Source organism: Otolemur garnettii, unplaced genomic scaffold (assembly GCF_000181295.1).
Source record: "Otolemur garnettii isolate 467f Iridium unplaced genomic scaffold, OtoGar3 scaffold00263, whole genome shotgun sequence".
Taxonomy (NCBI): Eukaryota; Metazoa; Chordata; class Mammalia; order Primates; family Galagidae; genus Otolemur; species Otolemur garnettii.
Window position 1 is genome coordinate 617,485 of NW_003852658.1, and position 8,729 is coordinate 626,213.

The following is an 8,729-nucleotide window of genomic DNA, read 5'->3' on the forward strand; positions in this document are numbered from 1 at the left end:
CCTCCCAAGCAGCTGGGACCACAGGCGCCCGCCACAACGCCCGGCTATTTTTTGGTTGCAGCCGTCATTGTTGTTTGGCGGGTCCGGGTTGGGGATTTGAACCCGCCACCTTAGGTGTACGTGGCTGGCGCCTTAGCCGGTTGAGCTATAGGCGCCGAGCCAGCCTTCTGATTTCAAGGTTGTTCTTTCTAAGCACCAAAAGAGGAAAATCAAGAAAAGCTTCCTCTCTCTCTGTTGCACACCTTTTATTAAAAGGATTTGTTTGATGGGATCACGCCTATGGTTCATCCTATAAGGGCACATGTGAATCTCTCTCAATGTAGAATATAAATGTCTTAACACAGTAACTAAGAAAATGACATGAAGGCTATGTTAACCCGTTGGATGGAAGCATTTCAAATTGTATATAGAAACAGCACTCTGTACCCCATAGTAGTATTAATGTATACAGCTATGATTTAATTAAAAAAAAAAAAAAAGGATTTGTCGTGAAAATTTTGGATTGAGTCAAAAGGCTTCACTCAAGGATCCAGAAGGCCACATGTGATTGTGAGTCCCCATCACTTCCATTTTCTTCTTATAGTGGCTTTGTATATATGCTGCCTGTCATTTTCTTTGTTTAAAACTGTGTTGAGTATTCCTGGCCCATGGATAGTTCCTTTGGTACCAGGGACCAGTCTTTATGGAAGACAATTTTTCCACAGATTGGGGCCCATCAGTAACAGGTGTTTCTTTGTGGGAGAGGGGGAAGGGTTTGAATACTTGCTAAGCTACTTAGTTCATTCAAGAATGCCTCCCCACAAAAGAATAATGCCCCTTCTATTGGTACGGTGAGGTTAGTGTTCCATGACTAGATTGTGCTTTTGTGTGAGAGAGGGTGGTGCATCTTCTGATTCTGTGATTCTCTTTTGTTTCTGTCAGACTCCCACTTCCCACCATTTTGTTTGTTTCTTTCCTCTACCTCCCAGTCCTCAAATACTGTGTCCACCTTTCAGTTGCCTTCCTACCCCTTGAAGTGGGGACTTCCCAAGACTGTTACTCCTGGCCCTCTGCACTCTCAAGCCTCTTCCTCTGGGTTCCTCAGCGGTTAGTGCTCTGACCACCCACTACCCCCGATCACAGAGCTGTTCTCAGTATTTCTCCACTTGAGATGACACCCTCTTGTTCTGAGGGGCTGAATTTTATTCCTGCTTCTCCTCTATCAGGACCCCACTGCCTCTCCCCTTTTCCATGCAGCCTTCACCTGATCATCTGGAGTGCGCTCTGGAGCCAGCTTGGTTGATACCATATGTTTAATTTCCCATCTTACATGTAAATTAAAGTTGTGCAATCTCTGTTTTATAGTTGTGATGTAGATATGGATTATATGCGATTAAGACTGGTAGTCCCCAATCTTTTTGGCACCAGGGACCTGTCTTTGTGGGAGACAATTTTCCACAGATCAGGGTTGCAGGGGCTGATGGTATCAGAATGGGTCAAGGACATAACATTTATTGTGCACTTAATTTCTGTTATTATTACATTATAATTTATAATGATATAATTACACAACTCACCATAATGCAGAATCAGTGGAGCCCTGAGCTTGTTTTCCTGCGACTAGATGGTCCCATCTGAGGTAATGGGAGATGGTGACAGATGAATCTTAAACTTGCTCACCAGCTGCTCAGCTTCTGCTGCAGCCCGGTTCTTAACAGGCCGTGCACGGGTACAGTACCACTGGGAGTTGGGGACCACAGATTTGTTGTGCCGGCTTGGCATGCGATTCGGGCTCCATGTTAAGTTTTATGAGTTTTGTAGGTTGTGTGAAAAGATTTAGATGAATACAGCTGTTATCCCATGGGAACCCAATAGAGTATTTTTTTTTTAAATTGGTTTTATTTCTTTTGGAAGCTTTACTCAAATTTCTAGTGATGTCTGAGTGACTGTTCATATTTGAGAGTGCGGGACTCACAGGCTATTAGGAGCCCTGTGGGGAATGATTGTGGGCTGGGCTCCAGTGGCTCACACCTGTAATCTTAGCACTCTGGGAGGCAGAGGAGAGTGGATTAGTTGAGCTCATGAGCTCGAGACCAGGCTGATCAAAATCGAGACCCTGTCTCTACTAAAAAATAAAAAAGCTGAGGCAAGAGGATCACTTGAGTCCAGGAATTGGAGATTGCTGTGAGCTATGATACCACAGCACTCTACCCAGGGTGACAGCTTGAGACTCTGTCTCAAAAAAAGAAAAGTAACAAAAGTATAGTTATGAGTTACACTCAACATCTTTCTCTGTTGTTAACTACGGTATTTAAGGCATCTCTCCTGTGGTGTTCAAGGCACTTTTTACTCCATCCTGAGAGATGCCATAATTTATTTAACCAGTCTCTTGTATTGGACCCACCCAAGAGATCAGACTTCCTCTGGTATAAAAACCAAGTCTGAGTTCCCTATACCCTCACTCCCTTCAGAACCAGGTCTGTTCCAGTGTGAGTGTAGTTTTGGCATCCTCTCTTTCCTTGAGGACCACCTGTTAAAGCTCCAGCATACTTTACCCATAAACTCACAGAATTATTGAAAATATAAAATCCAAACACACTAAGAAAATAGAAATGCAAAGGCCTGGCTGGGGACCAGCTCAGGGTCCTGTCCACCTGCAGTCACAGTCTCAGCTGAGCTGCACCCTTCCCTCAGTGTTTGGTTTGGATGCTAACCCAGGTGAGTCAGCCTCCTAGATCCCACTTCTGAGCTGAAAGAGCCTGTGCCCTAGGCCCTTCTACAAAACAAAGGCCACATGTCCTGCTGCCTTGGTCTTCACCCACTGTACATCAGTTCCATGCTGGTCCAGAGCCTCCCTGGGCACTCTGGAGCCTGGACTCCTAACTGAGGAAAACACACTCAATGTGGTTCCAAGAGTCCTTCCTTTGGGTTTCAGGCAATAAGCACTATGCTCATGGATACCATATGGGCTGGTGGAGACCACCGGTGCAACCTGCGCCCAGTTGTTCTCTTTCTCTGAAGCTAAATGTGGGTAAAGATGCCTTAACTGAGTCTCAGTGGGTGTGGTGATATGCATCAAGTTCTTCTATAGGCCCTGATACAAACATGTCTCTAGCAAATGTAATTTTGTTTCTCTTTTCCCATTGATGTTGTGATCTCTGACCTTGCCCCTGACCTCTGTCTCTCTCTGACTCTTGGGGCACATCTGCGGTGTGGTCTCTAGCTGAATGCCCAGGCCATATCTTTACACAAACTCAGACCTTGACTACTTTTGTCATGGAGTGTTTGGGTCTAATCTCCCAAATGTGGATGTCAGCTCTGGGGTATGCACCATATTCCTGGGGCTTCTCGAGTATTATTATTCCAGCCTCCCCACCCTCTCACCCAAAGAGCAGAAGACTATCTTCCCTATTTCTAAAATTTAAGCAGTGTAAGAAAGATAGCAATATTAGACATACAACCAGAATAGCCAGGATTTAAATCCCAGTTCTTCTACCTTTCAGAAGTTATTTAACACTTTCACATCTTAGTTTTCCTATTTGTAAAATATGGTGATATGAATAATACCTCACAAGATTATGAGGATAAAATCAATACAGAGGGTATTTTGTAGGTGATAATGCATTGGCAGTTGTTATTATGAGTAAGTACACACTCCCCGGTGGGTTTCTGAATACCTGTTTCCCTTAGGATAGCTCATAGCACCCAGATTGATTGAAACATCCAGTGACCAATAAATGCTTAAGACCTATCCACTTTGTTCATTTCTTGAATGAGTATTTATTCAAGTCTACCATATGCCAGGCCCTTTTCTAGGCTCTGTGCACCCTGACAAAGTACACAAAATGTGTGCTCTCATGGAGTTCATATTCGTTATAGTAATAGGTAATAAGCATAATAAATAAACTACATAGGCTTGGTACCTGTAGCAAAGTGGTTACGCCACCAGCCACATACACCTACGCTGGTGGGGTGGAACCCGGCCTGGGCCAGCTAAATAACAATGACAACTGCAACAAAAAATAGCTAGGCATTGTGGTGGGTGCCTGTAGTCCCAGCTACCTGGGAGGCTGAGGCAAGAGAACCACTTAAGCCCAAGAGTTTGAGGTTACTGTGATGCCACAGCACTCTACCGAGGGTTAGAGTACTTACCAACATAGTAAGAGTCTAAAAAAAAAAAAGAATTTCTCTACCTAAAGACTGCAAGCTGAGCAGATTTGGGGAAGCAAGATCAGGAATTCTCCTTTGGACTATTGAGTATCCAAATTTGGAATTCAAGAAAGAGTGCAAGACTAAAGATATAAATTTGAAAATTGTACACATATAAAAGTATTTAAAATCATAACATAGGCTAAGGTTGCCAAGGAGTTAATAGAGAGGCATGAGGAGGTGCCCTGGAGTGCTCTAAGGTGAAGAATAGAAGAGTCAGTAAAGGAGACTGAGAGAAACAACCAGTGAGGTAGGAGGAAACTTAAGAGCCTGGTGTCTTGGGAGAGAGTATTTCCAGGATGAAGAGAAGGGACGATGCACCATGCCAGATGCTGCTGATAGGTGCAGTAAGATGAGGACTGATCAGTGGATTTTGCAACATGGAAGTCACAGTCATTTTGAATTATATTTCAGCAGAAAAGAAACAGAAAGAAAGCTCACCCCTGGACTGTTTCCTATGAAAATGTGTCTGGTTACAAGTCTATCTACATACCTACTATCCATTATGTAGATTTGGAAGTATATGTCCAGATCATCACATGGCCATTACTTTCTTGGCTGTATAACGCTTTGTTGTTTGGGCCCAGCAACTCAGGTAAATAGAGAAGCCTCTGGATCATACACAGGTGGGGCAGGGCAGGCCCTGTGTCATTTATGTCCTTGAGTCTGGAATTGGCAGAGTGAAAAGAGGACATCAGGGACCAGGTCCAGCCACTCAGTGGATAGGGTTTCACTGTGGGCTGAGGTCCACAGTGGGTCTGGGGGCAGATTAGAGGGGCCATGAAGCAGTGCTCTCACCCAGGCAAGGCCTGGGGGCAGGTGGTTGTGACTTGAGGTGACCAGGTGACAGGCCCTCCAGCAGCTCACTTGTGTACGAAGACCCTTCAGGGCAAGGATGGAGGCTGGAACTGAGGAGCTCATCCTTCTTGCCCCTGTCCAGGGGCTTAGTGCCTATAGCTGCAGTGGGGTCTGCATGTGACACGTGGAACTCTAGCTTTGGGAAAGGAATTATGGGAAAGATGCCAGAAGATTGCATGGAGCCTAAGGATAGGAAGGAGAAGGGTGCTTGAGGGCATTTAGGAACTGGCAAGGCCGGCACCTTGGCCCTGTGTCATTTCTGTGCATACGCTCACTCTCTTTCCACCTCTACAAGGTCTCTTTGGGATTCTTCTGTCATCCTGGGTCTACATCCCTCTTCTCTATCACACGCCCTATAAAATGTGGCTGCTTCAGCCTCATTCCCAGAGACCTCCTGATGAAGGGCCCCATGGAATCTATCTCAATGTCAGGAGAGGGAACCAGTTGGTAACATCCACACCCCATGCCTTTTGGCCTCTGGGATCCAGGCAGTCAGGATGAGGGGAAGCTGGGCCCGTTTGTGGCCCTCAGTTTTGTGGGAGAAGGACTCTGTATGAATAGATCATACTCAAGAGAAGTGAAGGATGATTTTAGTGCCCATTGCTAAGGCAGAGCTGGTGTGTTTGTTTGTTTCTGTTGCTTATTAAAAAATACCTGAAATGGTTAATTTATAAAGAAAAGTAATTTATTTCTTACAGATCTGGAGCTGAAAAGTATAAGACCGAGGGGCTGCATCTGGTGATGGCCTTCCTTCTGCAGGAGTTCACTTTCAAGGTTATGAGATCACTGAAGTACTAACCTACTAACAGGCTAGCTCAGGTCTCCTTTCCCCTTCTTATAAACCCACCATTCCCCCTTCCTGCTGTAGCTCATTATTCTATTAGTCTATGGGTAGATGAATCCATTTGAGAGAACAGAATCCTCAGGACCCAATCACCTCTCAAAGGCTCCACCTCTCACTGGGAATCAGTTTCAATGTGAGTAATGGAGAGGACATTGCAACCAAGGCTGCTGCTAAGGCCTGACTCTGAGAGAGCCCTGCGTCCTCTGGAGCTCCCCATTTGGAACACCTCCCAAGTGGGCTATGCTCCACTGAGGGTTGGAGGACTTCATTTGGCTCTGGAATGGGGTGACACCAGCTGTAGAGGAAGAACCGGTACTGGCAGGCATGATGGCATTTGGGAGGCAGGACCAGTGGGAACATGCTGAGATTCCCGTACTGGGATGGGAATGTTATGCAAAGACACAGGGTCTGAAACTGAGCTCACAAGGGACAAGGTGAGGGCAGAGGCTTTGGAGCCATAAAGACCAGCATTGGAATTTCAGCTGGGTCATCTCCTCGGCATGAAACTTTGGGCAAGTCATTTAATCATCTGACATGAGTTTCCTCATCTGCAGATTGAGACAATCACACTTACCCTATGATGATGTTTGCATGGACAATGGTACCCCCGAAAGCTGGTAATTATCACCATTTTGGTCTAAACACATACACTTGCACACACACACGTTGGAAACTAGATGGGCAGAGAGAGGGTGAGTGCTAGGATGGGTCTCCCTGAGTGAAGGTGCTGCGTTGAATGCATGTGCTCATGTTGACAGGACAATCCTGGGCAACACTGTTGTAGGTAACAGACAGCACGGGCCTGGTACTGGGGACCTAGAGGCCAAATGGAAATGCCTGATACCTCATATTAAAGAGGATAGATGCAAATTAAAAACTCTACAATGAAAATGAACAGAACTTCACAGTCATCTCTGACACAACTAACTCATACATGATACTTATTCTTAAATTCAAACTCTGCAAGAGTTATACAGACTTACGTTGGTGTCAGAATGCCTAAGTTTCGTATTTTGCTTCCATCATTTAGTAGCTGTGTGGTTTTAAGCAGATTACTCAACCTTTCTGTGCTTATGTTTTCATCTTTAAAATGGTAATAATAATAGTGCCCGCTTCGGAGGGTTGTAAAAGGTGTAATGAGCCTGCCTTTTGTTATAGTCACTGTAGGGTGAGGGGGCATTTCAGTATGCTTGATATAATTTAGGGTAGGGCCTCCAGATGTGAGAGAGCCTGAGCCTCATAAAGGCCTTAAAACATCCCCGATCATGTTTGTGTGACTCTATATTTTTATGAAAATCAATTTATAATTCAGATTGTAAACCAGAGATGTGTGATTCTATCTACTAGAAAATTAATGTTTTTCTGCAGGGTAATACTTCTCTCAGGGGTGTTATGGAAACTTGGGTGTCTTTTTTTTTGGCCATGATGAATAGGATCTACTGCTGGCATTTAGTGGGGGGTGAATTTCCTCTGGATGTTTAAATGTAATGGCTAAGCTATTTATGACAATCTGACTCTAAGATCTAACTGAACCTAGAATTATGTAGTTGAAAAATCTGCTTCTAATTGAGTTTAGAACTAATTCCATTTTATAAATGAACACAGAGTTTTTGTTTTTGTTTTTGCCAAGGTTTATTAACTGCCTAGTTTCCTAGAGTCAACAACTGCCTATATCAAGGAAAGATTGCACTGTGTTTTATTTGAAACTTTACCGAGAGTCCACCAGATTAAAAAGCCAATCCTGCTTGTATTACTGCAGTCACCAAATCCATGTGCGTTGTAACTGTCATCTCTTGATGTTTACTTTACATATGAATATACTGAGTTAGTCTCTATGACAAAGGGTCAAATATAGAGGGAAAAAGTGAACAACATTCAATTGAATGTTGAAAATTTCATTTTATATTTTCCCACATGTGAATAGCTATTGACGTGTCTACTCTGCACTTTTTTTTTAAATACACAGTGACAGGCCAGCATGGTGGCTCATGTCTGTAATCCTAGCACTCTGGGAGGTCCAGGTGGTGTATTGCCTGAGCTCACAGGTTTGAGACCAACCTGAGCAAGTGCGAGACCTGTCTCTAAAAAATAGCCAGGCATTGTGGTGGGCGCCTGTAGTCCCAGCTACTCAGGAGGCTGAGACAGGAGAATTGCTTGAGCCCAAGAGTTTGAGGTTGCTGTGAACTATGATGCCAAACACTCTACCCAGGGCAATGGAGTGCGACTATGTCTCAAAAAATAAATAAATAAAAAGAGCCCATAATGTAAATTTGCTTTCAAAATTACTGACAGTGTATACAAAGATGTTGACAGTGTTTAAAATCCTTAAAATTAATGTCATAGAAAAAATTCCCTTTCTACTGTCATTTTTTTGTATGTGTTACAGATTGAGCTTCAACAATAATTTTTTGGCAACATGGATTTGTAGGCCATTAAAAAAATTAGCACCAGATGCTTAGCACAATGTGAAGACAAACATTTTGTGAAAATTGTATATTATTTTGAAAGGATGTGGTTTTGAAGATTTTCGGTGTTAGACTAATAGAGTCTCAAGAGGTCTCCCTCTGAAGGCCTAACCTTTCTACTACCTACCTATCCTAGTCTCCTTTTTACATTCCCTTCTTCCACTCTAACCTTTATTCCTCATCACCAAATGAAATGAAATAACTCTAGGGCACAATGAAATAAGCAGGGCCCCAAACTCAATCATGTAAAATGTATGGTTGCATTATTTCAATTTTAATAAAAAACCATTTTTAGGAGGTCTATACTTTCAATAAAAGTTGCAAAGGTAGAAGTATTGAAGCATAATGTCTAGAACTACCTATATATCCAACTG